Source organism: Bos javanicus, chromosome 15 (assembly GCF_032452875.1).
Source record: "Bos javanicus breed banteng chromosome 15, ARS-OSU_banteng_1.0, whole genome shotgun sequence".
Lineage (NCBI taxonomy): Eukaryota > Metazoa > Chordata > Mammalia > Artiodactyla > Bovidae > Bos > Bos javanicus.
In genome coordinates, this window is record NC_083882.1 from 625,105 (window position 1) to 634,945 (window position 9,841).

The following is a 9,841-nucleotide window of genomic DNA, read 5'->3' on the forward strand; positions in this document are numbered from 1 at the left end:
TAAATGAAAATCCTGAGGCCCGGCTGGGTCTTGGGCGCCAGGCTCCCTCAGAGATGAAGGTTGGGTGGGGTTTGGGACCTTGCTCTGAGGCTGGTGCCAGCTGAGACCTGCCCCCTCAGCTAGGGCTGGGCACTGCTTGGAGGCCCCAGACTGGGTGTTGGATGGATGCTTCCCCCCACTGCTGACAGGATAACTGGCCAGCCCAGGACCCCCTCCTCCTGGCCTGGCCTGGACCCCAGTGGTAGAGCATGGTACCTGGGACCTGATGCTTTCTTATCAGAACTGAGAATAGCATTTGTTTTATTGGAGGTTTACAGGAACATTAGGGCTTCCCTTATAGCTCTGTCAGTAAAGACTCTGTCTGCAGTGCAGGGGACCTGGGTTTGGTTCCTGGGTTGGGAGGATCCCCTAAAGAAGGAAATGGCAACCCACTCCAGTATTCTTGCCTGGAGAATCCCATGGATAGAGGAGCCCGGCAGGCTACAGTCCATGGGGTCGCAAGAGTCGGACATGACTTAGTGACTAAACCACCACTACCACCACAGGAACATTGTGACCTGACCATGACCTGACCTCAAGTACAAAGACTCTGACAGAAGTAACCAGGCCACTTCCTCAGTTTCTTAGAAAAGTGCTTTGCTGAAAGCTTTCTGGGTGCTCAGCTTTTTTTGTTTGTCTTTTCTCCTTGTGTGGCCCTGCAGGAAGGCTTTCTCTGCTCCAGGCTCCTGATTCTTGGTGTTGTTTGGCCTCACTGTGTGTTAGGAACACTAACTTGTGATCAGTACCAAGATGATATTCTAATCAAGAGTAGAATCTCTTTTTTTTTTTCTCAATGTGCTATTTTTGTCCCTCCTCACCATGAAATATTCACTATCAACTATATTTAGGGATAGAACATGTTCACTCATATAAATTATTTTCTTAATCAGAGAGGAATCTGAGAGCCTGAGATTCAATTTTTGAAATAAAATGTTTACTCTGAAAAGCCAAACATGTGCATAGAATCACAGTAGCAGTTGGACAGTGGCAATTGGACTCATCCTGTGCAGAGTCCAGTTAATTCTGAATGTTCTGTGAAGTGTTGTTGCCACGGTAATGTGGTAATACACATTCTACATTCTGTACCAAGTTTGCCAGTTTACGAACTGAGAGGTTCACATACGGTGGCAAGGGAGAAGGGCTCAGCTTTAACCTTTTGAAAATGGGTAACCTGCACTGCTTCTCTGGAGGTAGGTTCCCACTGATCCTCTGAAGGCTTTTCCTTCAAATGAGCTGGTTAACTTTTACTGATGAAAAATAAATAAATAAATAATAAAAAAATAAAAAATAAAAAAAAAAACTTTTACTGATGAGTTTTCCTCAATTTTTTTTTCTTTTCCATCAGTAATTTATCTACAGAGTTATAAATGTTTTATAGTTGTTTTTTTATTCCTTAAATTATGTTTTGATTCTCCTGTCAGCTGGTTCCCTTAAATATCTTCCTAAATTTCCAATTTCCCAATGCCAGTTTTGTACACATTCTTACCAGAGGACAGATGGAAAGAACTAACACAGGAGAACCATGATGTCTCCCTAACATCAGCCATTACAGTAAAAGGCAATCGCATCTCAACTCTTCTCAATGTTGCTCCCCAAATCTGCAAACACCAGCAGTGTAAATCCAGAGACTTAAAAAGGAAAGAAATTGGGATTTACTGGTGGGATTCCCATGGGTTGATGTGGGCTGGGTCATTGTTTGGCTGTTGCCAAGGAGTTTAGTGAGATGGCGTAGTGCTGTTGGGTTAGTAGGATGAACATTTGGTCATGGAGGGAAGGAGAGTCTGTCTGCTGATCCTCAAGGAGAATCTAGGGTTACAGTCTCCAGGCTGTGACGATGGAGATGATTTTCAAAAAGAATATGGGGCTCTGTTGTCTTCCACTACAAGGTCTAGAGCATGATGGGGAGTTGATAGAGTCAGAATTTTAGTGGGGAAAGATTGAACTCCTGTCCATTCTTAGCTAGCACTTGGTCCAGGCTGCTCAAATAAGTGCTCAGATCAGCTGTGAAACTTTGAGCATCTCAGACTTAATTAAGCCACCAAAGGCCAGCACAGATGGCCACCTCCCCAGTTAATTCACGTTAACTGTTCATCCAGACTTGGTCAGTTGAAAGGAAGCTAATTCTTGTTGGAACCATCTTGTGGTCTTTGATTTAGAAGTTTCTGAGTTCTGAGCCAACTTGGTGGCCAAACAGACCACTGGTCACTTAGCAAGGTTAACTGGGCTTTGGGAAGGCTGCTTGTGAGATGGCTGAGTGTGTGAAGAGGCTCTGGAAGATGGAAAGATTTGGAACCCTATGGTCTTTCTGAGGGGCTTTGCTCAGAAAAAAAACTTGTATTTTGGATCAGGAACTGAAATACAGAGACAAGTGGTAGAAGGAGGATTTAAACTCTTTTTAAGGCTGAGGCATCTTCTCCAGGGCATAAGCTCTCATCCACATAAAACTAGGGGCAGGATAATTTGAGTGGGGGTAGGGTTGAGGTCCTGGTTGAGGGGTTTCAGCACAGGTCTCAGGGGTGCAGGCATCTGTGTCCTCAGATAACCATCTACAATCCTGTCCCAGATTCACTATTTATCATTGTGTGACTCTTGGAAAGTCACTTCATCTCTCTAAATTTCAACACCTTCTAATGTAACATATGGATTACAGCATCCACTTTGTCCGCCCTTCCTCTTGAACAGGGCTGAGTGTCAGAAGAGGTGATAATAGATACTGTCTCAGAGCTATAAAGCCTTGTTTTCTGTGAAAAAGCTGAAGAATAATCTTCCATCCCTGCTTATTGGAGCCATCAAAATGCCCTCTCTGCTTTAAACTACTGCTAAAGATCCACCTTATTCTTCCCATCATTCAAGGTTGGACACTTACAGGGCAATTATGAACCGCCAGTCCTTTACTTTTCTATTTATTTATTTATCTGTTTATTTACTTGGTTGCATTGGGTCTTAGTTGTGGCACATAGGATCTTCATCACATCATGCAGACCTTTCACTGCAGGGCACTGACTCTCTAGTTGTGGTGCTTGGGCTCAGTAGTTGCAACATGTAGGCTTAGTTGCTCCAAGGCATGTGGGACAGGAGTTTGCCAACCAGAAATCAAACCCTGTCTCCTGCACTGGGAGGCAGATTCTTAACCACTGGACTTCCAGGGAATCCCTTCTTTATTTTTCTAATATTTTACCTGTATTTAATCATTCTTGGCCTCATAATACTAAAAATAGGCCATGTTAACATTTCTCTCACTCAGGACAGGGAACTGAGGCAAAGAGGGATCCATACATCTTTCCCCAGTACCTGCTTCTCCTAAACGGGATTTGAATCCAGTCCATCAGGCATGGTCACCATGCTCTGCTGAGCTGCTAGGTTTCAGTTAAATAGAGATATTTGCACACACAGCCAGTCTGTTGGGTGTTTTCAGTGCACATCAAACTGCAGATCTTCCTAAGTCCACCTTGGATTCAGGAGGCCCTGCTAGGCATCTGGTGAGGAAGGGGATCAGAGGATTGAATTGTGGATCAATTATTATTAGTTCCCAGGTGGTCCTCTGCCAGGAAGATGTAGACAGCTCTCACCATTGTAATCATTTCATAGGATGTTTCGTCCAGAAGGCGAAACGAAACATCCCTCAGAAGTCAAGAATATCAGTGACCAGCTGGGTGAAGAGAGTTCGTTGTTGGCCACGTAATAGGGTGCACCCTATAACTGACCCAATTGAAGGTTCCGTGGAATTTTTCTCATTAAGTTCATTCAAGAATAAATATTGTAGCATGTTCAGTGCCTCATATTTAAGAAAAAACTGAAATATTAAGCATTGTTCTTCTTTTGTTTCATGTGTCAAATTGAAATTTACTATATTAGTTGGTACTGTTTTAACTATAGGACTAAAATGCATTTTAAATTCAACATCTGGTTCATGTTTAAGAGTGAAGATAGTCTCTACCCATGGTTTGGACACTAGCTAATTTTTTAACATTAGCTGTGATATGTTCCTCCCTGAAGCCATGTTTCAAGATTTCTTTAAATTGTTAGACTTTATTTAGAACAGAATTGCACTAACATAAAAGTTGTACAGATAGTGGAGAAAAATCATATATCCTATCACTTCAGTTTCAACTATCATAAGTTACTCACATATATGTGTGGTACATTTACTACAATTAGTGAGATAATATATATTTTAGTAATTAAAAGTCCTTAATTAACCTTAGATTCACACTTTGCATTGTTGCATTCATGATATTTTAAATATGCACAATATTATTTATCACCATTAAGGTACCATACAGAAATCTGTACACTAATGTTCCCAGTATTATTGAGTATTGAGTATTATTAGTACTCAAATTTTAGCAACAACCCAAAGACCATCATGTGATGAATAGATAAATGAAAAATGATATATACTCAGAATGGAACATTATTCAGCCATAAATATGAATAAAGAATTGAAATATGCTACAAAATGGAAGGCCCAAATAATACAAAAATGTATTATGGTTAGTGAAATAAGGCAGGCACAGAAAGACAAATATTGTATTATTCCACTGGTTTAAGGTACATAGAATAGGCTAACTCACAGAAGCTGGTTATAGAAATTACCAAAGCCAGGAGGCAAATGGGAAGGTGGATTATGACTTAATGGGTACAGAGGCTATATTGGATCTGATGAAACTGATTTCAATGTAGATGGTTTTGATAGATACACAGCATTGTGAATATAAAAACTGTTACGGAACTTTTTAATTCTGAAAAGAATTGCCAGTCTAGGTTTGATGCATGATACAGGATGCTTGGGGATGGTGCACTGGGATGACCCAGAGGGATGGTATGGGGAGGGAGGTGGGAGGGGGGGTCAGGATGGGGAACACATGTACACCCATGGTGGATTCATGTTGATGTATGGCAAAACCAATACAATATTGTAAAGTAATTAGCCTCCAGTTAAAATAAATAAATTTATATTAGAAAAAAAGCTGAAAAGGAAAAAAAAAAGTTATGAAAGGAATAAATACAATGTATCTTTGATCACAATGCTCAGCTGCTAAGTTGTATCTGACTGTTTGTGAGCCCATGGACAGCAGCACACCAGACTTCCTTGCCCTTCACTATCTCCTGGAGTTTGCTCAAATTCATGTCCACTGAGTTGATGATGCCATCCAACCATCTCGTTCTTCCCCTGCCCTCTTTTCCTCCTGCCTTCAGTTTTCCCACCATCAGGGGCTTTTCCAGTGAGTTTGACTTTCACATCAGATGGCCAAAGTATTGAAGCTTTAGTATCAGTCCTTCCAATGAATATTCAGGGTTGATTTCCTTTAAGATTCATTGGTTTGATCTCCTTGCAGTCCAAGGGACTCTCAAGAGTCTCTACAGCACCACTGTTGTAAAGCATCAGTTCTTTGGCACTTGGCCTTGCTTATGGTCCAAGTCTTATAATTGTACATGGCTACTGTTTCCCTTTTTCAGACTGACAATTTCAAGTCAATCAGGGTCCCCTTAAGTAAAAAGTTAAAGGCTGTATGACTCATTTCTGAAATATTCATCTCCTTAGCCTTTCTCCACCCACCAGGAAGGTTGTCCAACAGATTCCAGCCCACACTTATTTAGCACCCACGTCCATACACGCCCCCCATGTGTCCACATTAACAAGGTCTTCCTGATCAGCATCACAGATGTCCTGACAATCCCTCTATGTCCTCCTAGAGCTCCCTGAGGACCAGAGAGAGGAGCTATCCAATTCAAAGTTGGAGGAAGCAGCTCTGCCCACCTCTGTGGTAAGTACCCCTTATTTTTCTGGGATAAAAGTGTTGCTTCATGGCTTTACTTTTTACCTGAATTCAGATAAAGTTTCAAAATATTCAAAACAGCTGATATACACAGTTTTTAAATTGATGGATGAATATTGAATCTTACCCAGCAGATAATTTATTGAAAAGGATATTTTTCAAAAATGACAATGTATATTAAGAACTGTAGTCAGGAGAAATTTCCTCAGCCAAATATGTTCCTTTTTGAAAAAAAAAAAAAAGGTTGTAATTGCTGGTCAAAATTGGCTGGATAGATCTTCCAGGAAAAGCTCCAGCCTTTTCCACAGGCATCCTCTATGTTTTGTTTTGAGGCTGTGGACTCAACAACACTTTCCCAATTGGTTTTCTGAGAACAAAACAAGAATGAAAGATCTGAATGTGCAGTACTCAAGATGCTGACTCCCTCACACTCTTTTCTTCTCTCTACTCACAGGCATGCGAACCAGCCTATGAGCATGGGCCATTCCTCTGTTGAGGAAAAATCTAACTGATGAAGGTGGGGCTCTCTTGCTGACTCTGGTTGGAGAGGTGCCCTGATGCTGGATTCCTACAGGGGTGAGGGCTGAGGGTACAGAAAAGAGACTGATCTCAAGGAAAGAGCAATGTCTGTATTCAGTGGTCCCTGGGAACAACTACATCATCTAGATTCTGTGGATTTGTATGAAGCAGGGTTTGAGACCCAAGTGTGGGCTCATGTGGTGTGATTTTGAAGCTCTGTGTGTGTTTCCTCAGGAGATGTTTCCCTCTTACACAGCTCAAGTCAACTAGAAACTTTCTAAACACTTATCACCACAGCAACTGGCCATACATTACCTGATTCTTTCTTCAACTCAGTCATTCCTCAAGTTTGGTTAATATGCATTTTCCTCAGATGGAGATGGTGCTGAGAAAAATGGCCCAAGCTCTTCATCTCCTAAGTGGAAAAGCCAAACTGAGAACCTGGGGGTGGTCTCAGCGTGACTGCTCTGGACCCCTGACCTGCACTGATCACTCAGCCTTGAAATCCTAGTCACAGAGCAAGGGGGTCCCTGCATCTGTGTTAATGCCTGGAGGTACTAGCAGCTCCATAGATCCAGACCATGCTTATCATTTTAAGGTGGACTCAGTGGTCATGGAACCCAGGGCAAGCATAGGTGTATTAAGAGCCAACTTTGGCACAATCATTAGTGTGAAAGGCACCTCAATACTAGCATCCTTCTGGTCAACTCACAGATTCTGAGAGTTGTGTGGCCTTATTAGACAATGTAGATCATATTTGTTGGTGCTAGTGTCATTGCTTAAACAAGCAAAAATGTACATTATCATCAGGGAGATATCTCTGATGTATAGAACAGTCTTATGGACTCTGTGGGAGAGGAAGAGGGTGGGAAGATTTGGGAGAATGGCATTGAAACATGTAAAATATCATGTAGGAAATGAGTTGCCAGTCCAGGTTCGATGCACGATGCTGGATGCTTGGGGCTGGTGCACTGGGACGGCCCAGAGGGATGGTATGGGGAGGGAGGAGGGAGGAGGGGGAGGGAGGAGGGAGGAGGGGGAGGGATGGGGAACACATGTATACCTGTGATGGATTCATTTTGATATTTGGCAAAATTAATACAATTATGTAAAGTTTAAAAATAAAATAAAATTAGAAAAAAAACACAAAAAAAAATAAATAAAATAAAATAAGCCTTACATTGATTAAACCCTGTAGGACACACTCAAGGGAAGGTGTCAAATAGATCTCACAGTGTAACTTGATAGTTAGGATAGTGACTATGATTTGTGTTGTAAATCTCCTGCACAGCCTAGTCACAGACAGTCAGTATTCACCTCATGGTATCTCTCCATAATAAGCTGTCCCCAAAATGTATCACTTCTGTGAGTGTGGACAGCCACAGTGTCCATGACTCAGTGGACAGAAAAATATTGTTTGGAAAATGAAGACTGAAAAAATAATCTCATGATTGATTATAGCTATTTGGAAAAGTAGGATTGAATTCAGTCATCTAAAAAATTTGCTTTTAATTAAGAAGAAATTCTGATGGAAGACTTGATAAAGTATAATAGCTGTAACTGTGGATCCTGGGGAGGCAGTGATCTAGGAAGAAATCCAGGAGACAAGGGCAGTTTAGCAGAAGCTCTAAACAGGCAGGAGAGTCATGGGTCTCTTTCATTGAAAGCTGGCATGCACTTTAGTGGTTTTTTTCCCCATCGTTAATGCAGTTAATGCAGCTTATGCATCCTCTTCATCCAGCTAAGAGGATGATTCAACAGCAGCTCAGTCCATAGTTACTAACCTCCCCCATGCATACACTCCATCTCATGTCTCCATCAAAAAAAGAAAAAAGAAAAAACCCTGAGTGATGGGTGAGCAGCCTCACTAGTGTCCTAACAGTTACTCTGCATCCCTCCAGATCCCGAGGATGACCTGATGGAGAAACTGCCCCAGGCTTGGGCTGAGGAACAGCCTCTGAGTACCCTGAAGGTAAGCTCACCTCTTTATCAGGGGTAAGACTATTGCTTCACTTCTTTATTTTTTATTCAGTAGAATACAGTTATAGTAATCTGACAATGTTCATTACCACAGAGGTATGCAAGTCTTTGGGGGAATATTGAGGATAAATCTATTATCAACAGAGACTTGATTCAAAAGGACATTAAAAAAAGACAGCATCAGTTACTACTGTAGGTACTTTGATCAGTGGAAATTTTTCCTCATCGATAAATAAATTTGTAATTGATGGTCAAATTGAAACTGAGAGATCCCACATGAAACAGTCTAGAATTCGCAACAGGGGGGCCTCTCTGTTTTCATATGGGGCCAAGGATTAAAGAGTTTTGGCTATCTGAGGACAGAACTCCGATAACAGAAGGCCTAGTTCAAAGAACACAGGATGTTGACACCCTCACTCTTTTCTTCTGTCTAATCACAGGAATCTGGAGCAGCCTATGAACACGGTAAATATTCAGGGATCAACCCTCTGCTGAGGAACAATCTAACTGAGGAAGGTGGGGTTCTCTGGCTGGCTCTGGCTGGAGAGGTGATCTGATGCTGGATTCCTACAGGGGGTGAGGTCTTGAGGTGCAGAAAAGGGACTGATCTCCCAGGAAAGAACAATGTCTGTGTTCTATGGTCTCTGGAAACAGCTACATCATTTAGATGCTGTAGGTTTGTGTGAGTCAGGTTTGGGGGCCCATGTGGTGTGATTCTGAAGCTCTGTGTGTGTGTGTGTGTGTGTGTGTGTGTGTGTGTATGTGTGTGTATGTGTGTTTCCTTAGATGTTTCCTTCTTACGCAGCACAAGTCAACTGTGAGCTTTCTAAACACTTCTCATTGCCACTGCACATTGACGATACACTACCTGATTTTTTTCTCAATTCATCCATTCCTCAAGTTTGCTTAATATTCATTTTCTTCAGATGGAGATGGTGCTGAGAAAAAATGGCCCAAGTTCTTGACCTCCTATGTTTAAAAGCCAAACCTAGGGGTGATCCCAGTGTGGCTTCTCTGAACCCCTGAACTGCACTTACTGCTCAGCCATGATCCTCAGTCATGGAGCAACAGGGTCCCTGCATCTGTGTCCATACCAGGAGGTAATTCAGCTCCAGAGGTCCAGACCATGCCCGTCATTATAAGGTGTGCTCAGTGGTCACAAACCCAGGGCAACCATAGATACATTAATGCAAACTTTGGCACAGTCATTAGTGTGAAAGGTACCTCAGGACTCACATCCTCCTGGTCAGCTCACAGATTCTGAGAGTTGTGTGGCCTTGTGTAGACTCTGTATGTCATATCATTTGGTGCTAATGTCACTGTTTAAGCAAGGAAAAAAGCAGATTATCATCAGGGAGATATTTCATTGTACTGGGTGACATTACCATAAGCCTTGCATTGATTAAACCTGGTAGTACACACTCAAGGGAAGGTATCAAATAGACCTCACAGTGGAACTTGATAGTTAGTCTACTGACCATGACTCTTATTGCAAATCTCCTGTGCAACTGAGTCTGAGAAGG

General features: G+C 42.0%; 1 long non-coding RNA gene across 1 annotated transcript; it reads left to right on the forward strand.

Moving 5' to 3' along the window:
* The first annotated feature begins 1,142 nt into the window (after positions 1-1,142).
* LOC133261613 (uncharacterized) lies at positions 1,143-9,454 on the forward strand. The gene is made up of 4 exons (XR_009741064.1): positions 1,143-1,229; positions 5,737-5,807; positions 6,274-6,395; positions 8,240-9,454. It is a non-coding gene; the product is annotated as an uncharacterized LOC133261613 (long non-coding RNA).
* Positions 9,455-9,841: the final 387 nt, after the last annotated feature.